Below are 24,508 nucleotides of genomic sequence, written 5' to 3'. Positions count from 1 at the left end.
TGCAGCAACTGGCACAGTGACTCCCAGTTTGAGGTCAGGGAGTAAACATGACCACATCGCATGGCCTAGGAAATGCAAAGGCCACTGGTTTGCAGGTTAATTTATGGAAGCTCTGGCAGTTTGTGATGATTCAGTGCCCCTGTTTCTGACGTGAAAGACAGCCCAGTCCAAAAATGTACCCATGAACAATCGCTTAAGTAACATGAGTGTGAAGCAAAATATGGTCTGAACGTCCACTTTCCCAAGTAGTGAATCATCAGTCGTCATCTATTCACCTATTCATAGATCAATTATAACCTCAGACAACGACAAAAATAAATGTTTTGAAACTTGAAAGCATCAACCATAATGTTGATATATATATATATATATATATATATATATATATAGATAAAAATACAGAAAACATTGTAAAATTTGTGAAATATTATTACAAATTAAAATAATGTTTTTTTCTATTTTAATATACTTAAAATATAACTTATTTATTTCAGAAAATGTAATGCAAACCTACATTTTCATCAACTGTTACTTTAGTCTCCAGTGTCACATGATCCTCAGATCCTTCAGTGTCACATGATCCTGAACCTGCAATACTTTTTTCAGGATTCATTAATGAATAAAAAGTTAAAAAGGGCAGCATTTATTCAAAATAGAAATCTTTTCTAAAAGTGTAAATATTTTCAATCACTTTTTATCAAATTAACTGAACGTCTTTCAAAAAATAATAATAATAATAATGACCCCAAACTTTTGAACAGTGGTGTATATTGTTACAAAAAAAAAATTTCTGTTCATATATATATTTTTAGCATACATAGGCATTTGTCTATAAAAATAAGAAAGTATTGTCTATGAAAACGTCCAATTTATGAAAATACATTTTGGATGAGTGCCTTTACATTTGTGCTTCATATTGCGTTTTGTTCGGACAGTGCCCTCCTTCCTCTGTCCGATTAGAGTTGATTAAGAGGTTAGACTTTGTGAAGCATGGCGTCTTTAACTGAGATTTATCTGTTCCTGTACTGACCCTTATGGGGTTGCCTGCCCTCACCCCAATGTCCTCTAGATTTATTTGGTTATTTGTTTATCTATTCTGAGGAGTCTTGCATGTCTCCCTAATTTTTTTTTTCCTGTTTATGCATCCAAGTCTCATTTTTCACAGTGGAAGCAATATGAAGCTCTTGCCATGTGCTGATACAGTCAAAAATACGGGCAAAGGCACTGATGACCCTCATGACCCGGACACCCGCCTGAAGCACAACCTTCTGCATTGTACCGACTCTATACTAAGACGTAACCTCCAGCATTTAAACCAAAATATTTTAGCTATTTTCCTTTAAGCATGATACTAAACTATATTTCCATTCAAGAAGGTCTTGAGAAGGTTTATTAGTTCTTAATTTCTGGGTTTAATGAGCAAAAAGCGGTTCTGTCTTTCAAAAAATTCATTTTAGCAACACCAAAACAGGCACTTGTCTACTCACACATTTCTTGTTGGAGTTTTCTGGGCTGAACGGGGAGAGCAACAGTATGTGGCTAGCATGACCTGACATGCCTCTGAAGCTGGAAGGGGTCTTGACCTTTGCTCCCCGGCTTCAAACCTAGGAAGATGAAAAAAGGGATTGGTTAGGAGGGTGACTCCTTAAACAAGAGCTTCTGTTTTAGACTGGAATGTCACTTCCATAAAAAGATGCCTATAGAGAAGGAAAAAGCAGCCAAAAGTGAACAGAGAGATAATGGAGATATAAAAGAGTGTTTGTGGACTGTGAGGACGGGAGACCGGGGCTAGTTGTCACACAGGGAGATTTGCATAAGTGCTGTTTCAGTAATGAGAGTTTGTTCAGACGTGTTTCTTAGTTGTTTTGAATTCTGTCTTCCAAACTAGTTGTTGGAGTGAACAAGACAACACAATAAAGGTAGCCTAGAAAGAAATACATTTTAATTAAAAGGTTAAACTGTTCTCAAGACAAGGGTATTTTTCATATATTCATAGGTCAGGTCAAGTTTTTCTACACTGTAAAAAATATTGTTGGTTTAACTTAAAACAAATAAGTAACCTGGTTGCCTTAAAATTTAAGTTCATTGAAATGGAAAAATTGAGTTAATACAATGAAGGAGATTAATTTAATCACCAGAAACTCAAATAATTATGTTATCTGAACTACATAAATTATCTAAGTTGATTTGACAAAAGAAAAAAATGTTGTGATTACAAATCATGCAAAATACAAAATAAATATCTTTGAATGAACAACACTTATGTAATATTGGTAATCTTTTACATTTATGATATATTTTAACATTAAAAGTGGAAACAATATTAGTGATGTCACTTTACAATAAGGTTTCATTTGTTAACATTGGTTAACTAAATTTTTCTGCACCATTTATTAATCTTAATCTCAACATTTATTAATATATTTATAAGATTAAGCGTTTTGTTTAACTTTAATAGATGAACTGAACTAATTTGAACATTTTTATTAACAAAGATTAATAAATTCTGTAAGAATGTATTGCTAAATGTAACAAATTAAACAAAACACTACCATTTCTATGGTAACGTGTTAACATATTAGTTGATACATTATGAACTAATATGAAAAGTATCAACCAAGAATAATAAATGTTGCAATTTTCTTTTATTGCATGATACATTAATGCGTTAACTAAGTGTAACCAATGTTTTTGTGTCTTACTTTACCAATTTTGTGTTGTGTAAATGAACTGTAATGGTGGAAATGGCTTTTTTTTGTAGTTTTGTTGTTTTAATGGTGTAAAAGTGTGACAACTAGCCTTGGCTTCCTCTGTAAAGTCTAGATAAAAGTATTGAGAGTCTAGAAACTGAATTCACTGGCTGCAGAGAGAGATGAGAACATGCATGGTGGGAAATTCATTGCACTTTGTTTTGAACTTTCGGACCTTACCACGTTACACTCACTGAAACACAAAACTTGGCGCTCATGGGCAAGCGCGTCACCGGAGAAAGATATTTGATTATAAATTATCAGGCTGGAAGACTGTGACCAATGAGCTTAACAAGGCAGAATACTGGGCTGTAGCAGATTTGCTGAACACCCCCACCAACCTCTCTGCCATAATGTGATGTTTATGGCCATTTTTACCCCCGGACTTCAGTCATGCGATGGAGCAATAAATTACTCAAGCAGGCCCGCTGGAGGGAAAGTCCTTGTGACTCTGTGCTGCGGCTCTAGCGGAGAGAGCGTGACATGGAGGGTCACATCTGCAGATAACCTTGTGTTTTCTCAATGTTTTTCTCCGACATGGCGGCCGCCTGGAAAGCACACATTACCCACCCATGGAGGTTGGAAATCTGCTCTGGGTGGAACAGCGCTGACACGTAGCGTCAATACATCTTTAGCGGAGCATTTTTGTTCGTGTCATTTTTGTGTCCAGCAGCAGATAAAGAGCCCCGAAAACAGGAAATAAGCGGAAGTGTGCCGAATCGTGAAAAATTACACTGCTGATCTTGGAGCAGATTAAAAGTTCAAACTCAGTTGGTCTATCTTATTAGAGTCGAAGACTTGTAGGACTACGATTGAAGTGGAAGAGAGTTAGAGGTGCGATTCATCTTCAGTATAGCTTAATAATAATTTTGCATTTATATTTAGTAGCAATGGGTCTGAATGAATTGGAATGCATCTAATGTACGTATATTGCAATGTACAATGCATACATGTAAATCTATTGTAGCTCAACATGCAAAACATGGTCATGGGTTCTGTTCCGAGGGAACGCATCAAATGTATCCCTTGAATGCAATGTAAGTGTCTTCCAAATGCATAAATGCAAATATACTGTTGCTCAACATGGCACACTAGCAATGCCAAGGTCATGGGTTTGATTCAGGGAAAATTCATACTGATTAAATGCATAGCCTTCATTTATGTCACGTAAATGCAATCCCAGATTGAAACCAAAAGGATCCGCGCTTGCTTCAGACACGGTGTCCAAGCAGCCTGGTTTTCACGTAGAAGGGAGGCCAAATTCCCCGCAGTTAAAATCTCAGACGGTGGTCTTTAACACATTCTCTCTCCCTCTCCCTCTGCCTCCCAATCCCAATAAAAACCTTCTGACCACCGGTTGACCTTTCGCCGTTCTTCCCCCATCCAATGCTCTCCGTTCACTCCACCACTGCAGTCCAGCGGAGGCCAATGAGGGCCAGCAGCTGTGAGGAGGGGGATATGAGGTCACGAAGGTCACGGTACTGGTAAAGTCATCGGCGAGGCTCCAATATGGGGCATCATTTCCCCCCTTCAAAGGCAGTCCTGACGTCCACGGGGGCCGCCCCGAAGGCCCCGCTGTTCCTGAGCCTTCAAGACCTGAGATGGACAAGGGTAAATAAAGTGATACCAGGTGTTAGCTAGCCCCCTTTAAAAAAAAAAAAAAAAAACCAAATTGGGGCCTCATTTCACACTAAGAAGAAACCCAGTCCGGGTGCGTGAGGCATGGCAGTGCGACAACCAGAGCCAAAACAACAGTTTGCTACTGCCTAATCCATTGAGGATTGAGTATGCAAATTTAGGCATCTTAGCTCAGATTTGGATTTGGAATGGGGGGCATCAAAGCTCACGACCACCACCGCCCAAAAAAAGCTGACCTCTTGAATAACCGTGAAGATCAAGCAAAGTGAATGGGATTCATTGTGGCGAAAACAAATCGTCTCTGACAATGAGTCGAGAGCAAACAGAGAGACGCCGTCAGAGCACAAGTTCTCCTGCCCTGGTGTTAGAAGCGAAAGGGGCGGCTTTCACCTTTCAAAGCTCCACCATGTGCAGGATGGCCCCTCTCCTCTTTCCGAAACCCTCTAAAAGCGCCCAATTAACGCTAATTAACATCAACGACAGGCAAGGGGTCATTAGTCCAGCTAATCCATGGTTTACATTTTCCTCCTGGAACCCTGCTGGCCAATTCTCACCCCAATCACAGAAAGGACATGTTGTTAAAAAGGCTAGCATCAAAGCTTTTCCACTCCACAAACTGCCCCATTAGTCCAAGATCTGGACTTCGAAGGGATGGAACTCAAAGCCCTCGAGGGCTGGGTGTCAAGCCAAGTCTCTGTTGTTTGGACTTCGGTCTGAATCGTCAACAACTTGTTTGGGTCCTTCATGATCCACGGCCATTTGCAGAGCAGGTGGTCCATGAAAGAGGTCAAATATGCGATACTGTAAAACGCCCCATTATAGGCGATTCATTCTGGCAGTTTGTACTAGTAGTGGAGGATGCAATGCTCCGAGGGGTGGAGAGGACGGTCCTGTTCCAAAACCTAGTGAGCGCCCTATGTAGGCAGCATGTTGAGGCATCAGCTTGCTTTTGCCCTGAAACCTGTTGTGTAAAAATCTATATACTACTATTTTACCTTATATGTGTGCATTTTGTAGCTAATACTGCCACACTAAAAACCAAATCCAAAAATCTACCTCAATCAGTCACTTATAAGGTTCCACTAAGGTATATAGACAGTAGACAGCAAGGCAGCTCACTCGTTTTATGGAACACAGCCGATGTCACTCTCTACGATAACATTACACTCTCTAGTGTAGAGGGGTTGAGAAAAAAAAAACATTATACAGGGCAATGACTCACAGCAGTGGGGTTAAGAACAGTCAAAGATGATGAAATGGTTCATGACTAATTTATTCTGGGAATATTATGGTCAATTTTCTTCTACTAAATTCTGATAAGACTGAGGTATTACTTATTGGACCAAAATACACAGAATCTCTTGTGCTGATGTACTATCACTTCATCTTCTACTGTTAAAGACCTGAGTGTTACCTGAGTGTTCCTGAGTGTTCAAAAAACAGCCGCCTTCCACTTCAGAAACATCACTAAACATGTTATCGGTTCCTGACGCAGAAAAGCTAGTTCATGCATTCATGACCTCTAGATTATTACTTTAATGCATCCTCAATAAGATAGCTACAAGCTACAATTAGTCCAAAATGCAGCTGCTAGAGTTTTTACTGGGTCAAGAAAAAAATCATATAACCCCAATTTTATCATCTCACTGGGCTACACTCTAAAAAATTAAGTTTTGGATTTATTTAAAATATATATGCACCATTTTTGCATCATACTTTAAGTAATCCAAACTTAGAATAATTTTACTTAAAATTAATAAGAAAACCTTTGTTATATGTACTAAAATATTTGAGTTCATGCAACATTGTTAAAAATATATGTAATGTGATGCATATATTTTTAAGTAAAATATGTTGCGTGAACTCAAATATTGGAAAAGTTATGAATACTTAATTTTTTTGTGTTTACTTCTATAAGTAATGGTTGTTCAGCCAACAAATCGTTTTTTAGGGTGTATCTATTAAGTTTTGTATCAATTAAATCAATCAATCAAATATTGCTACTGACCTTTAAGGCCCTAAATGGTTTAGGACGGTGCTTGTGAAGACTTCAGATGACCAACACCTGAAAAGAGAGAACACAAACTCCTGCAAGGACTTCAGATGAAGCAAACTCTGAATCAACATGCTTCAATGCAAAATGTTCTATTTGTTAACAACATGTATTCATTACGTCAATGAGCTTATTGTTTCTGCCTTCAATTAATAGATTGTTTAAACGAATAGATTGTTAGCTAACGGCATGATTTGTATATGTACATTTCTGAAATACTTGGACACAGTCACCTCAGATAAAAGATCACTCTAAATTGTAATGTAGAAACATGCATTTTTTTTATAAAGCTGCTTTGAAACAATATGTAAAGTGAAAGGCGAATTGAAAATACAATATGGAATATTATTTATTGTTAACCAATTTAAATGAAATAATTAATCAATAAATAGTCAGAAATAATGAGTCTGACCGAAAATGATTTGTACAGACGCACACACACACATAGATGGATTACATATATTGCAAAGAAATATGTAGCAAATATGCATTAAAAAAAGACTCGTACTCTGGCACAGGACTCACTCCTGAGACACAGAGCACATGTTGGATGATGATCATTTACAGAGTTCACAATAGAGAAACTAGTAAAGAAGACTGAAGCTGTTTATCCTTTATAGAGCCCAAGACTAAGCTTTCGGACAAACAAAAAGACAGGTTGAGTTACAAGATTGATTTTGTTTGCCTCCGTTTGATGTTTTAAAGCAGAAAGGTAAAAAATTAACCCACTAAACCAGAAACGTAATTTGAAGAAAGAAAAAATAATAATCATTTAGCATTCATTTAAATGTCTTGAGAAAATAATCACAGCGTTTGCAGAGTAATTGAAAATAATATTCTTTTTCAAACTGATGTTCAGCATTCTCTCTGAAAATAATAAAAACGCATACAAGAACTACACTTTAACTTCTAAATCTATTTTTAGCCCTCAATGAAACGCTAAACTGAAACATGCATTTAAACTAATTACTTCTGCTGTTTTAACAGAGTTCGCCACGTAACACAGCGGTCAGTGGTTATTGGGAAATCATGCGTTCAGAGGCAAAAATGTTCTTGTCTGGAGAAAATATGCGCAACCTTGAGTGAAACATCATAAAGCCTCAGCGCTAAAGGGCGGTTTGGAGATGTTTTAAATAAAAGTTGCTCAGAAAAGTTCACACATATACTGGCACCTATTGCTCTAGGGCTGTTCCCTCCCCTCCCCCGGCCCTGAAACCTGATCTGTCGGCATGCAGCTCGGAATTCTTCATTCACCCTGACATTTGACCTCTGGCCTTTTTGGCAGCGCACAGAAGAGAAGATGAAGTGTCCAAGGCTCTTTTTCTCCAACACAAAAAATCTCCTGTTCTTGCAACCCTCCCACACACTCGCACACACACACACACACAGAAACACTTTCGGGAGGACTCCTACCCTTGTTCCTGTGATCCACGGAGCACAATTACGTATAATATCTGGCTAATAGTCTGTGACTTCAAGGGAGCGTTTTTAAAGTGCGATTTCCCCCTCTCCTGTTCAACTGCCCACAGACTAGAGCAACTTAAAAGCTTTGCACAATGCTTTCTGGACCATCTGACCATTATGAGTGGTGTATTATGGAGCTCCTCTGTCATTTTCCTCTTTGATTGCACCATTACAATGTAATCAGTGTTTGAGCCTGACTGAAAAGGCTTCTTGTACTACTGCGTCTGAGTAATTCTTGCCTTGCGAGTGTGTGCGCACAGCTTCAGTTCCATTCATGTGCACGACAACAAACTGACTGTTGAGTGAGTGTCGTGCCATTTGATACACTGCCTCACTTTGTCAAGCGGTTATCTCGCTTTGTTACTTTTCCCTTTTACTTGAAATTTGGGCGGTCGATACCTAACAGACAAACACGTACACTCTTTGAGGAACAGGTTATATATTGAACCTTGAAGGGTTCTGGGAGGTGCTTATATTGGGAATCTTTGAAGGGATACCCTCATAGTACCACTTTATGAATTTATTGGTAATGAATTTAATTTAAATGTTTTATTTTGGTTACATTTTATGTGTTAAGCAGCTTGTAAACATACTTTAAAACTATGAAATAACCTGTTAAACATGAAATGCAAACATTTCTCCTTATATAGAACCTTTTTGGGACTCAAGTCAGCAGTCAAAAACAGGAAAAAAAAGATATCGGGTATCTCAGTTCAGTCTTCTAGCGTTGAGATGGAGAATGGACTTTTGGTCTTCTGCTTAGACTTTTGTCTGAAAAAATCTAACAATAATGTGTCACCTTTATTAGAGTATCTTAACAATATCTCAAAATGTGTTCAGTTTAGATTACAAAGCGTGCAAATTAAACTCTCTCATTAAATTCTACTATCTGAGAAACATGGTCTATTCATATTTACTTCTACAGCAATTCAATCTTTATTTCTCTTTTTATTTTAGGAGAAACATCTGAGACAAAGTTAATACAAAACAAAACATACAAGCATTATATCTCCAGTTTCCCATATTTTCACCTGTATTTAAGAGCTTAAATGTTTAAAACTTTGGACCAAAATATGCAATCAAAAGTTTTCTGTCCCTCCACTGACAGCTACGCAACTACCATTTTGAAGTCGGAAAACTAATCCATATGAATTGAGCAGTTTACTTCAAATTTTCTAAAGAGACTTGATCACTTCGTGTGATGAATGTTCACATTTAAACATTGACCAGCGGACATAAACCGAAGCTCAACCGAACCTGATTGACGTGCGAGAACAAACCTCATTGGTTCTGCGTGCTGCGTAACACAAGAATCTATTCATCATATAAAGCAATCGTTTCTCTTGAGAAAATTTAATTGATATGGATTAGTTTTACGATCTCTTTATGAACGTTTTGAGGGGACAATGGAGGGACGGAAAGCTCTCAGGTTTCATCAAAAAGATCTTCATGTGTGTTCTGAAGACGAATGAAAGTCTTAAAGGGTTAGTTCACCCAAAAATGAAAATTAAGTCATTAATTACTCACCCCCATGCTGTACCAACCCCGTAAGACCTTCGTTCGTCTTCGGAACACAAATGAAGATATTTTTGATTAAATTTGAGAGCTGTATAACTACCACATTGGCTCCTAAGGGACTGCCTCTTGACGGCCCAGAAAGTCAATGAAGAAAATGTTTAAATATCCCAAGTGACTACCGTGGCTCAACTATATGTTTATCAAGCGACGCAAATACTTTTTGTGCGAAAAAACAAACAAAAATAACGAGTTTATTCGACTATTTCTTTTCTTCCTTGTAGGCCAGAACGAGACTTCCTTAGATTTCCACGACGCATGCGCAAGATTTGCGATCTGCTCACACCACCAGCTTACACTACTTCAGATCGCAATTCTCGCGCATGCGTCGTGGAAATCTAAGGAAGTCTCGTTCTGGCCTACAAGGAAGAAAAGAAATAGTCGAATAAACTCGTTATTTTTGTTTGTTTTTTCGCACAAAAAGTATTCGCGTCGCTTGATAAACATATAGTTGAGCCACGGTAGTCACTTGGGATATTTAAACATTTTCTTCATTGACTTTCTGGGCCGTCAAGAGGCAGTCCCTTAGGAGCCAATGTGGTAGTTATACAGCTCTCAAATTTAATCAAAAATATCTTTATTTGTGTTCCGAAGACGAACGAAGGTCTTACGGGGTTGGTACAGCATGGGGGTGAGTAATTAATGACTTAATTTTCATTTTTGGGTGAACTAACCCTTTAAGGGTTTGGAATGAAATGAGGGTGAGTAATTAAGGGACAGATTTTTTGGGGGGTGAACTATCCCTTTAATAGTGTTGTCAGTTTTTGAAGTTGTTTTAGGTCATGTGAGACGTTTCTTCTTAAATGAGCAATGTTCTCATACAGTTAAAGTATAGAGCAATAAATTAATTTGGACAGCAGCTCAGATCAATACATTTTGAATACAAAATATTTGAGATTCCAATGAGATATTTTAAATACAGTGCAATCTGAATCTGAGCATTGTTTGAGACAACTATCAACTATCATGTCTCAACATTGTCAAGCAAACTGTGCTCAGATTAGGCAAAGTCAGCAATTAAACCATAAAATATAACTGATAAATCTCCTGAGCTAAGAACGGGCAACACCTGAGTAATAAACTCTTCCTCTTAAGGATGGGGAAACAGTCAGAATTGCCATGGCAATTAAAATCCACATTCACTTATAGCTCTCATTGTACTTCTCATTGTGTTTATTTTTATTTATTAATGAAGTTGATATAATTAAAACAAAACTGAGAACATAAAATTTCTTGAGCTATATGAACGAGCAACCTCTGAGCAATTAACACGTCCTCTTTGACTAAAATGGCCTGTCAACTGTACACCTAATATAGGATGATCCTTAACTGGTTTCATCTTTAAAGACCCACTAAAGTGCCTTGAAACACAATGTTTTGATAAAAATTCAACTGAATCAGGAAGACAGAGTGGGACACACTGATTAGCTCCTCCCCCTTTTTAAAAATAGCCAATAGCAAATATAGTGTTTACAACACAGCTCGGCCAGAATCTCCTCCTAATCTCGAACCATTACTCCTTTTAATCTCCTCCATTTTCCTTTAAAATATAGCATTTTGTGCAGAATTCATATGGGTCCGATACGTTTTCTGTTCTTCACCGACTCGCACAAATGATCCGCTCTGTACTATTGTGTTTAACCTGAGCAGACTGTGAGCGCTGCGCACTAACGTGAAACCAGACTTCATTTCCCTCAATGGAAAGCACACTGTCTGAATTGTTCCCTATCCCCTATTTAGAGCACTAAGTGCCATTCACCATTTAGAAAGTAATAAATGTGTGAACAAATTACTAATTTTAGCCGCAGCTTGAGCGGCCATCTATTTATAATGTAGGGGGCGGGATGCTGTGGATTCTAAAGAGCGTTTGATTGGACACAAAATCTAATGAGAAGTGCAGAGTGATGTCATCAAAATCATTGATCCATATTGTCGGACGTGAGAGACTTTAAGTTTTTAATGCTTATGTCTTCTAAGTTTGAATTTTGTTATAGTTTTGGAGCACCCTAGATTTTAGATAACAGTAAGACTAACATATACTAAAAGCAAAAAAAAAAAAAAAACAAACAAAAAAACGTATATTTTGATTTCATGTCTTTTATGAATTCTCAAGTGTTTTTTTGGAATCCTACGAGAAACATCTCCGACACCAAGTTGACCGCTAAATAAAACATAAGTAAGAACTCCATTAAGTCTCCTGCTATGAAAGAGCAACCGCTGAGAAATAAAATGTACTATTAATTATGCTGTTTGGATTAATAGAAGTAGAACATCTGTAAAGACAGCATGTGGTTTCATTTATTCTGTTATTTGAGGAATCCTTTCAACCCCTGTAACCAAGTGTGGTGGATCCTTAACTGTGGAAAATCAATGAAGGAAAAGCTCTCTTGATCCTCCACACCGTGTCTGATTAAATGTAGCCGATTTCTACGCCTGTTCTTAGAGAGCCACAGCCTGAATGGAGAGCCAGAGGGAAACCAGTGTGTGGCGTCGGCCCAAAAGCCCCGGAGGCAGAAAGAGAAGGATCCCGCAAAATGCTTATTACGGTCATCCCTGATCACAGAGGGCATTTCCCCTTGAGCCGCCCCATCTTTTCCATAGCCGGACTCAAAACGACACATGGCTACACACGCCTGTGCGTCACAAGAACACAGAAACAAACACTACGACTCACAATAGGAGCATCAGAACCTGTCCTAACGCTCTCCCCAGGGAATCATGGGAAAGCGGCTCAGCCGCCGCATCTGTCTCCTGCCTAAAGGGAGAGTGGGATGACATTCCTTCACGACAGTCCCACCCGCGACAGGCTGCCTTATGAAGCCATCATTCACCCGATCAATAGCTCAGCGGCCTCAACCAGCCTCCCCAGGAGCCAGAGAATAGGGCGAGGAGGAGCTGTGGGCTTCAGTGGGCCGGACGGCCCGCCAGCGCTGTGATCTTTCACTCCAGCCACTGAAGAGGCAGAAGGGAAAGTGATTAGCTACCCTCCTCTCACAGCCAGCCACTAACAACAACCTACACCGAGGAAAGGTACAAGCTTATTAATGGAGATACGACACACCTTACAATACACAAGTGTGATATCTTATACTCACTCTTAGAAGAAAAGGTTCTATATAGAACCTTATAAGGTTCTATCAGCGCAGATTTGGAACCCCTAAAAGGTACACTCTTAAAAAAAGGGTTCCTCTGGGTTCTATATAGAACCCTGGGGTTCCATACTTGGCCAATAGAACCTTTTACCAAAAAAAAAAAAAAAGTTCCATATGTGAAGCGGGGGATGGAACCACTTCTGGTTCTAAAAAGAACCATTTCTTCTAAGAGTGCTGTCACATGTGTTAGGTAGCCTATGAGTCTTTCAATGAACTCCTCAGTTAAACTGCTCACACCGAAACAAAACAGACTCAGGAACGGATAGTACACAATTAATTACAAAGAAAGAGATGTAAACTCTTTTGCAATTTTGAATAAAATTTGTTTATTTTGACCAAGAAAGACTGAAATAGTGTTTTCTTGTAAAACGTACTCGCATAAAAGTAGTTTAATTTATTTAATTGGTTAGTTTTAGTTTTTAAATTTATTTAATTAGTTTAATTTGTAAGCACGGGTGATAATTGAATTTTTTCCCGTCATTAAATATGCGTTATTTGACTATGTTAGTGATACACATTGCCAAATAGTAATTAGGCCTGTCACACATCAAATAGTTTCGTAATTTTCAATATCACATGACAAATTAAGGTCGATTTAATGAAATAAATAAATTATATAAAAAAGTATATCCAACTTTTACTGGATACAGTGGTCAGTAATTTATAGCAAAAGTTCAAGTGCTTCATTGTCATACTGAAAACTTTAAACCATATTATAACCAGGAGATACTGTATAATGAAAGTTGGATATATACTGTAGTATATCCTCCTTTACCTAATAGTATACTCACATAAAGCAATATATACTATGTATGATATGTAAACTGTATTATCGCACAGCTCTATGAAGTTGGATATAGACCTATTCAACTTTATACACATACAGTACAGTCATGAAAAGCTAAGCCATATTTAAAATATAGCAAATCTCAACAACCTGATTTTTTATTTTGTTGCAAAATGTAACTATTATTGCCCGGCTCTTTATATAAAGTTGGATATATAAGTATTTCCAACTTCAGTGTACTTGTGTAGGACAATATATATGTACCACAGCATCTCTCAATAGTTTGTTTGCTAGCATCATCATAAAATGTAAACTATCCTATCAAACACATTTGACTTGACATTTCACATTTTCGGCGTGTCGACTAACTAGGAAAGCACCATAGTCTTGCAGTGAGTATTCATTAACCAGCATCCACTTGATCCTCAATTTGTCTCTGGTAATTCATCTACAGAGCACAAAGGTTGCCATTAACAAGAAACACCAGAGCATTGCAAGACTCGGCTGTCTTTATTTTGTATGATGAGAATGCTGGCACTGCATGATGGTTTAAATGGGCTTTTGATGACCTCAGCTTCTGCTCTCTGTAGGAGCAAATCCCGATCAAGCTAAACTGGGCTTTTATTGAGCTACTAAAGCACTGATTGCACTAGCACTGAATGAGCGCCATTCAATGGAGTCACTAATTGGCCAAATAGGTTTATAAGGCAAATAGGTACAGAGGGAGGATAAGCAAGTGTGACCCTAGATGTTAAACCAAAGCAGACGGGCACTAGTTAAGGAAGTTAACGAAAGTTTGTTTCAGTCCGAATCAAACCCCTTCGGCTAACTTGTGCATTCTCAACTCGAAAGAAATATCAGTGGTTGCAAATTAGTGCAAATTTTCAACAGCACTTATCTTTGTTTATTTTTTGGATCTTACCGTACTATAACTAAAGATACGTTTCTTGTTGCGCTGCCTGATGCATCTTTATTAATATATCTCAGGGTAAAATAAGGATAAGGAGAGTCCGATCGCAAAAACTGTTAATAATGACCACTTAACACATGTAACTCAAACGTCGTTCAGAACAATAAAACTCGTCCGAGCGAGTAAACAGACAGGTTTTTACCTTAGTTTTACTTCTAAATGCAAGTTTCAGCTGCTTTGAGAGGCATGAAAGACATTGCAAATTAAAGTTTGGACAGAACTATTCTCCTGTCAATTGATGTGTGACACTCAAAACCATTATCCTTTACAACTCCTCATTAGATTTGGAGGGAAAAAAATCCCATCTTTTGTGCCAAACACACCTGTGTTTAGCCTTATCATTATTATAGATTATGCACTGTAAAAAATGTTTTTGGTTTAACTTAAAAAAGTAAGTATCCTGGTTGCCTTAAAATTTTAAGTTCATTGAAATGGAAAAAGTTAGTTAATAAAATGAAGGAGAATGATTTAATCATCAGAAACTCAAAATTATGTTATCTGAACTAAATAAATTATTTAAGTTGATTTGACAAAAGAAAAAATGAAACACTTTAGTCAGAAAGAGGATCAAGTTATAAAGTGGATATGCCAAAATATCACGGAGTATGTCTTTCAAAAGGGGGTGCGAATCAAATCTTTGAGAAGCCAAGAGGGGAAACTAAATGAAGCCTTGTAGAGAAAAGGCTTGCATTTACATTTGAAGAGTTCAGATGCAAAAACCTCTAAATGCCATTTGAAATTTTCTTCTTTAATGATGATTTTTATCAAACTTGTATATTTAAGTTCAGTAATTTCACTTAAATGGCAATGATAATTACCTATTAATTGTTATTTAAGTGAAATTACTGAACTTAAATATACATGTTTCATAAAAATCATCATTAAAGAAGAAAATTTCAAATGGCATTTAGAGGCTTTTGCATCTGAACTCTTCATTTACTCATTTAACAAACAAAAGAAAAGTGTGTGAAGAAATGTATGCAAAAATCAATAAAAATACATGAACCGAAGAAAAAAAAAAGCAGATTCTGTGTGGGCCTACTAATAAAATAAAATTAATAGCTACAGTAATAGCAATCCTAAGGTTAAGATAATGGTTTATTTCCCACTGCTAAAGCTACACTGTAAAAAAAATATTGTTGGTTTAACTTAAAAAAAAGTAACCTGGTTGCCTTAAAATTTTAAGTTGATTGAACTTGAAAAAGTGTGTTAATACAATGAAGGGGATTGATTTAATCATCAGAAACTCAAAATAATAAGTTATCTGAACTAAATAAATTATTTAAGTTGACTTGACAAAAGAAAAAAAATGTTGTGATAACAAATCTTGAAAATATTTTTTTTTTACAGTGATTTTTTTTTTTTTTGGCATGATTGCATCTTCCAAATCAATAATTATTTCTGCTAAAATGGACAGCCACCTCCTCCTTTTAACCTCTGAAATCAGTCCACTTGTCAGTCGCATAATTCCACTCAAGAACAACACACACAGCGACTACAATGGACCCGTGGCACACCGAACCCCACGGAATTGCATGCGTGCATATTTATTTTTACGTTCGTTAGCTCAGTCTGATTTCGGCCGTTTGTGAAGGAGGTCATTATAGCGCCACTCTACAATCCAACAGATTTTTGACCCCAAACAGCATTAAACACTGGGATGAGCAAATCTCTAAGCCGTGCATTGAAGGAAGGCTTAAATGCGAACTATGCATTCATTCACGCAGCGTTTTTTTCAACACAAGGGAGCGGAATCTCCCGAGAATGAACCATCTCAGGGAGTTTCTAAAACGGCAGGTTCTGGATGAGCTGCTAAGAAAGAAAGAAAAACAAGAGATGAAAAAATCCCCAAAGGTCCCTGTCCTCCCCATCAACCCCCACTGTGGCCCGGCCTACGGGGCTTTTCTCTAGCGCCGGGGCCTCCGTTTGGCCCCCCTCTGTCTCTTTCAGCCCTCCACAAAGCTGCAAGCCACGTTATTTGAGGCACTAAAGAGTTAACCCTCCTCACTGCTCCAACACAATGGCCACCCCATTGAGGGCTTTCTTCATTTAACCTTCCTAATGACAGGTTTCATCCTCTTTCCCCTGACAAAAAGGAGGAGCAGGAGCTAACCCACCACCTTTCTCTTTTACCTCCTTTCACATCTCCTCCCCTTTCCACACCTCCCAAAAGTGCTGGCTCTCACTTTAGGGTCTGATGTGACAGCTCGTTACAGTAAATGACACTGTCATCGCTTTGGGTGACAGTTTTGGGCTATCGAGGCATTTCAAGTTTTCACTGGAGGTCCTGTAAACGCAATGACCAAACTCAGAGCAGTACTTATGATATGTAGACACATCTATAAATGAGCAATTCGTAGGTTGCTTCACCTGAAAAGTCTGTTTGTTTGGGCAGAGAAAAATGGCAACCTACCTTGACCAGTGGTGTGGGTTTCTGTCTGTCCGACCAATAGGGGGAGTGTCCGGGAAACCTGTTTGAAAACAATAATTTGCATGATTTACACACTTTACTACAAATGCACCAATATTAAATTATGGCTGGTTTCATGTTATGGCCAATAATCAATAAATGGCTCATATAAAAATTCCATTTGGTTTTCCGTATTCAATTAGTTTAAATGCCACATGTGATTTTAGGCATAATAACGAAAATATGAAAAAATGGATTTAGAAATTTGGTCAAAATTGCATTTAACCATTTAAATATTTTTAAACTTTAAGTATAATTAGATTAAAGCAATGGGTAATGCATGTTATATTAATATTATATTTATCCATTTATATCAAATTTAATAGTATTATATCCACTTTATTTTGAACGTACACTCTTCTATATAGAACCTTAAAAGGTTCTATCAGCGCTACGTATTTGGAACCCCTAAAAGGTTCTATACAGTCTTAAAAAAAAGGGTTCCTCTGGGTTCTATATACAACCCGGGGGTTCCATACTTGGCCAATAGAACCTTTTACCAAAAAAAAATGGTTCTATATAGAACATTTTTGGAGTTCCATATATATAGCGGGGGATGGAACCACTTCTGGTTCTAAATAGAACCATTTCTTCTAAGAGTGTATAGTGGGCGAGGGCATTTTGAACAAATAGTGGGTCTCATACATTCACAGAAAATATAAATAATATCCCAAGCTAATGGAACACTATTCACCTTTAACAATTACAGTACTAAACAAAATCATTTCTCACAGTGGCATTGTTAAAGACAACTTTACAATGAGACTTCACAGTAAAAAAAGAGCAGTAAATTACTGTGATGTCCGCATCATTTTGCTGTTGATTAACAGTAATTAATTTCACTGTAAATTTCTGACTACGGTAATTTACCGTAAAATAATTCTGTAAATTCCACCCATTGATATTTGACATTTAGCATGGGTCAGTTCTTCCCACTGTTCTGCTGGGATGAGAAGACACGCTTCCTGTTGTCTGGGCTCACACAGTTACTCGCTCTGAAAGCGGGTGCAGACGCGAGTAAAGTGCGAGAAAGCTGCCCACTGCTGCCGGCGCTGAGCAGGGGTGCGACAGGGGTGAGTAGTTTTGACTGGGGGTCGACAGAGAACATTGACAAGAGTGTTCGCTCTAACTCAGCCTCCATGTCTCCTGTCTCTCTGTCCCACCCTTTTCCACACCAAAGTGGGGGGGATTTTTTACGGTTGACCTTCTCCTCACGCTTTTGTGAACTTCTTCACCTCATGTCAATTCTCTTGACCTACTTGGTCGCCCCGGAGCAAGCCACTTAAAAGAGCGAGATGAAATTCTGTAGGACACGCTCACATATGTTTCGTGTTGTCAGCGAGCGAATAATACTTTATTTTCTGATTCTTGCTTTTGAAAAAATTTGAGCGAAAAAAAAGAAGCAACTGTTTGTTATTGCGCTCATCAAAGTGCAGGAGGGATGGGGATGAACATTCATTTCAGAAATACATAAAACTTTCATTATAAACTCTTTTTGTTTAGTTTCACATTTTAATTTTCAAACAATTTCAGAATGTTTACATTCCAAAAATAACTTTATATCATAACAGTAGACAGACATTATCTGTATGTTTTCCAAACAGCTTAATTTTCATTCACGCCAAATATGGTCTCTAGGGCCGTAACAATAAATACCTCCAAACATCTGTCTCATCGTCCTCTATACCGTCATCACTGACCTGGAATAAACAACTCAACCGCTCCTAGACATGACTGCTGACTGCTGAGCTGTTGAGCCTCAGGTATAAGGCCAGAAGATTGCTGGCTGTCAGAAAGCTGCACAGATAATGCACTTAAGAGCAAGTCAAAGAGCAAGATGCATTTCTGCTGGTAGATGCAGGATATTTTATGGTCAAACGAGTCCAAACAAAAAGCCATGAATGTGGGGAGGTTGTGTAAAGGGTGAGGTGGAGGGTTTCCGAGAAGGGCTGTTTGTCAGTTTTGCAAACGGTCAATAACCTTCACAGTTGTGATCTGAACACAAAAGCAACAGATAACTAAACTATATTACATTTTCTGATGTTCTTGCGCATGCTACTTTTGCCACACTCTAAAATCTAAGGCTAAAATTTCATGAAGAACCTTTAACCTTTCCACTGGACAAAAGGTTCTTCATAGTGGAAAACATTTCTTCACACGTTAAGAAAAATTGTTATTTTAAGAACTGTTCACTGAAAGGTTCTTTGGGGGACCTAAAATGGTTCTGTTACACTCTTAAAAATAAAAGTTAAAAAGGGGGATTTTCACAGTGATGCTTGAAGGACCATTTTAGGGCCCCAACGAACCTTTTAGCAAACACATCCTAAAAGAACCATATTTTCTTACAAATAAAGATTCTTTATTGGCATCATGGTTCCATAAAGATGCTTTAAAGGAGTAGTTCACTTTTAAAAAAAAAACTTTTGCTGATAATTTATTCACCCCATGTCATCCATGACCTTCTTTCTCCAGTCGAAAAGAAATTAAGGTTTTAGATGAAAACATTCCAGGATTTTTCTCCATATAACGTTAATGGACTTCATTGGGAACCAAACGGTTCAAGGTCCAAATGAGAGTTTCAGTGCAGCTTCAAAGCGCTTTAAACGACACCAGATGATGAATAAGGGTTTAAAAAAATTAATTAAAAAGTTTAAGTTTTATAAGCACAAATGCTCGTCTTGCTCTGTTCTGTGATGAGTGTTCGTGACTCTCCTGTTCAAACTCGTCCTTCAAAATGAATAAATCTTTTTTCGAGTCATGACTCGAAGGGTTCTAGATAAGACCCTTATTCTACATCTGGTGTCGTTTAAAGCCCTTTGAAGCTGCACTGAAACTCTCATTTGGACCTTGAACCGTTTGGTTCCCAATGAAGTCCATTATATGGAGAAAATCCTGGAAAGTTTTCATCTAAAACATTAATTTATTTTTCTAAAGAAAGAGAGACGTGGACATCTTAGATGACATGAGGGTGAGTAAATTATCAGCAAAAGTTTTTTTTTTTTTTTTTTTTAATTGAACAGCTCCTTTAACATCAATGGAGCCTTTCCATTAAGGTTCTTTGTAGTGGAAAAAAAAGTTCTTTAGGTTTTTTTTATATTCTTCACACTGTCCACTGAAGGGTTAACTGGGGAACCCAACATAGTTCTTCAATGGCATTGTTGTGAAAACCCCCTTTAGGAACCTTTTGAGTTTTTAACACTTAAAAAAAACCCAAAGAACCTTTTTTTCCACTGAAGAACATGTTGTTGCATGGATGTTAAAGGTTCTTCAAATAACCAGAATCCAATAAAGAAACTTTATTTTTAAGAATGTATGACATCCCTTTTTTTTAACCATAGAGAGGGTTGTGGTTGCATGAGATATGTAGTTGTTAAGATGCTTTAGATTGTTGCTATGTGCTTGATATCCTCAAATCTCTACGATATCAGGATCTCTTTATTTTTAGATATGGCTCAGGTAACTACTTCCTCAAGTACGCTATATGGTGAAAATTGTACAAATACACTTACCCTCAATTGGCTACTTGATTTGAGGTATCATTCACAAATGTTGCGGCAAAGTTTAATGCTTAGGGTCAGGGGTTGTAGCTCGGTGTGAACCACCTCAGGGCTGTAACCAGAGCGGACCTCTTCCCAACCAAACCAGCGCTAATGCATGGCAAGTGAGAAACAGGAGATGTGTGTGTGTGTGCTATACTTCTCTATTCACCTTCACAAACTCATTGAACACTTTGGCAATCTCTACATCAGATCAGCTGCCAGCACGGAGAAGCAGATCATGTGTTAAACTTAAAGGGTTGAGAGGAAATGCAGTAAACCCTCGGCCAACCTCAAGGTTTGTTTGCTCAAATGTTTTATTTAACCCCTAATCACCACATTAAGGCTATCTTTCATTTGGCCTTTTACGCTCTCAAAGGCCTCGTTTTAGAGCACTAATGAAAATAAACCGCAGGGCCCCCGTCTCTTTATTTTGAGAGGGAACACTGGAGCCTTGGGTTCAGAGCGGGGTGAAAAACAGAGGGCATCTGGAACAAAGACCAGAAGACCCAGAGGTCAAACGGCCTGGTGTCCAGAACTTCTTCAGCGGACGCTGTCGGGGAAGAGAACGCGGCGCTTGTATAATCACAGATCCGTTTTGTCCATGCGTGTAGGATAAAATATATCACGCGGGGCTGACACGACAACAATAGATCACGTTTTTTGTCTGAGCTGGTGCGAGGCGCTTTTGACTCTTTTCAGCGGGCCACGCATCTGGACCGCCGCAGATTAACCCTCCATTCACTGGCCTGTTTTCCACAGATGACCTCGGCGTCCGTCTTTTGCTGACTGCGTCCACACAATTAGACCCTGAGTGGGAGATTTCCAGGTGAAGAACATTATCCCGGGCTCTTTAGGGTCAAAGTTAATGAGGGGAATTAGAAACCATCACTACCGTGTTGCAATTTCTTCTTTCGCCGGTTCTGGACGGGCACGTTTTGTGTGCTCTTTATTCAAATAGGGGTCATCGCTTAGCTTTTGTGTTCTTATCGAGTGTTCTTGTATGACGGGATTTCGTTAAAATGGTGGTATTTAAAGGGCATTTGACTAGGCTGTGTTACTTTGACCCAGAGTTCAAATAGATGGATCTCCGTACAATGTGGAGAGTTCTAACTAATTAAACTAATAAACTATTTCTCATACTTAAGGTTAGTGAATAAACAAGTTACCCCTAACTGATGTGACTTTTGCATGCACTGTAAATAATAAAATGTAATTTTTACGGTAAAAAAAAAACAGCAGCTGTGGTTGTCAGAACTGTCAAAAATACGATTTTACAAACTTAAATTTAAATTTACAGTAATAAACCGTATTTCATTATCTGATATACTGTTAATTTACTGAACTACTGAAGTATTTATATCTGATTTGTACCATTATAATATACTGACAAGTATTGATGAGTCACATGATCAATTAAAGCTCAGCACAAGCAGCTTTTCCACACAAAAAAAAAAAATCAAATAGAAGCGGCACACTGTCATTCACACAAACATTAAACACCATCATGGTAACACACATGAAATAAATAAAAAAATGAAATAAACAACAATTTAACAACATTAAATGTAACATAAAACTGATTCAAAATAAACTATGAAGTGTCATGCAGGGAATTGTGGGAATTTTTTTTCTTCTTTAAATTAGACAGTTGTTCTTTTTCACTTTCAAAAACTGTAAATTTAATGGTATTTTAACGGTAAATGTACCATTAGATCTATCACAGTTATTTACCGTATATAGAAAAGAAACTTTCTGTTAACAAATTAACAGTTTTTCTGTAGCATTTTTTTTACCGTAATTATTTTTTAAAGTGTGGGAAGCAAGCACCACTCACATTTATAAAATAAGTAAAATGAGAGCTACTTTTCCAGACATATTTACATTTTTATGAACTCTTCCTATGGATTGTGTAGGCTTTAAAATAGGTATTGTATTTTAACTATTTTAGGGAAAGATTTACAAGTCTTTTGTTGTTTTTATTAGTGTGGTATGCTTCAGATTGAGTTTCACCATGAGCCATGTCATTAAATAACACTCAAATATCATCCTGTCTTACTCGCTAATGTCCCAAACGAGGTAATGTCCTGTCATGTGACCCCCATCACCCACCTGTGTAGACTTTGTCTTAATCCCTGCTGATCTCCTCTCTGCTTTGAATACTTGGACTACTGAGTGTAACTAATTCTCCCACACAAGGATATTGTCCTCCCCATTTCAGCTTTGTCTTTCCTCTCTTTCACTAGTTTCATTCGTTTGCCGAGCAGCCGGACAAAAAAAAAGAAAGATCCTCCAAATTAAAAAGACTTAATGAGCTATTACCCTCATCTTAAATCTAATTGTCTACTTTGCCTCCAAAACGGATAAACAGTCATTGCAGAGTATATCCTCTCTGAATGCACTGTTTCAACTCTTTGTTTGAAATCTGAAAACTATGCGCGCTTTGCTTTGAGCAAAGATACACATGATTATGATGGGAAAATGGGATCTAAGCATTCTTTTTAAAGGAACATTTCACCCAAACATGAAAATTGTCATGATTTACTCACCCTCATTTCTTTCTTCAGTAAAGCACAAAATTATATGTTATGCAGATGTCCCAACTGTTATTTGCCATGCAATGAAGGTGGATGATGATTTAAACAGTCCAGCTCTAAAATGAAGAGAGAGAAAAACATCAAAAAAAAATATAGTACATATCACACCTGTGTGTATACACAACAGTTAAAAATTTTGGTAATATATTTAATCAAAAATCAGTAATGCTTCGAAATAATAGGGCTAATGCAATTTAAAAAAAAAACTGTTTTCTATTGTAATATATTTTAAGCTGAATTATATATATTAAAGCTGAATTTTTAGCATCATTACTCCAGTCTTCAGTGTCAAATGATCCCTCAGAAATAATTCTAATATGCTGATTTGCTGCTCAAGAAACATTACTTACTATTAATATAATTAATGGAAAAAAAAATAATTAATGAAAAAAAAAATTATGAAAACTGTTGAAAACAGTTGTGCTGCTTCATACTTTTTGTGGACATTTTTTCAGGATACCGAAAGTTCAAAAGACAATCGTTTATTTTAAATATTTTAAATATTATAAACGTCTTATTATCACTTTTGATTAATTTACTGTGTTCTTTCTGAATAAAAGCATTTGACTTTTTCAGGTCAGTAAGACATTGTGTGTGTATATATATATATATATGAAATTTGCTGTATAATGCATGCTGAGATTAGGGTGAAGATTATCACCAAAGAACCATTATTATTATTATTATTTTTTTAAATATATAATTTCTGAGTATATAGCACAAATATGGACTACTTTTAAAATTGTTTTATTGTGCTTTTTTTCATTTCTGGGTTGGAACTACATAAGCATGAAATTTTGAATTGTTGGGTGATCTATTATACCTTGAGCACCAGAGTTTTCACATTAAATGTGAACATTTCCCAGCAAATGGTGTACGCGTCACCCCCCACAGTACACAAACAGTGCATCAGACGAGGAATGGCACAGACGACTATTCCATAGAGACGGCCAGCCCCTATAGGAGTTTTTTCAGACGACCATTTGGTGCTCCCATCCCTAACCTATTGACCCTCAACCTAGAGAGGTCAGCTGTGTCAGGGAGCCCAGATCCAGCACAAGCCTGTAAATCAAGCGCTGGCGGGAACGGCGCACCGTCCCGGGTCCCAGCCAGGCCTGGCACCATCACTCTCCCCGCTGTGACGCACTACCAGGCCGGTTCCCACTGAACCATGCCACCCTGGCAGGCCTCGTGACCCCGTTCAGGATACATCAGCCTTCAGCCATTCTGTGGCTGGCCATATAACCCTCCCGGGCCCCACCTGCGTTTCAGGGCATCCTGTTCTGGCTTGCATCACCATCATGTATCTTTCAGGCACCGCCGCACCTGGAACTCAAGCACACAAATCACGCTTTCAGGAACGTCCGTGCACTCCTGAGACGGCGAACGTTAAACACGCTTTGGTTTGACCTGTGTGGGATCACCCCAGGGCTGACTCTAATGGACAGAGCCATAAAATGATCATGTTGCAGTTTTTTTTCCAGGCAAACGACGACACCAGTTGTTGTGATTCCTC

General features: G+C 37.8%; 1 long non-coding RNA gene across 2 annotated transcripts; it reads right to left on the bottom strand.

Moving 5' to 3' along the window:
• Positions 1 to 544: 544 nt before the first annotated feature.
• Positions 545 to 23,263, bottom strand: LOC148977054 (uncharacterized). 2 transcript variants are annotated; one of them, XR_016145793.1, is made up of 4 exons: positions 22,945 to 23,263; positions 16,803 to 16,860; positions 6,397 to 6,453; positions 545 to 1,604 (listed from the first exon to the last, which is right to left on the bottom strand). It is a non-coding gene; the product is annotated as an uncharacterized LOC148977054 (long non-coding RNA). The 2 variants fall into 2 exon arrangements; XR_016145794.1 differs by lacking the exon at positions 545 to 1,604 and adding an exon at positions 2,505 to 4,346.
• Between the last annotated feature and the right edge of the window lie 1,245 nt (positions 23,264 to 24,508).

Source organism: Pimephales promelas, chromosome 12 (assembly GCF_988280905.1).
Source record: "Pimephales promelas chromosome 12, fPimPro1.hap1.1, whole genome shotgun sequence".
NCBI classification, from domain to species: Eukaryota; Metazoa; Chordata; class Actinopteri; order Cypriniformes; family Leuciscidae; genus Pimephales; species Pimephales promelas.
This window is presented reverse-complemented; position numbering and strand designations above follow the sequence as displayed.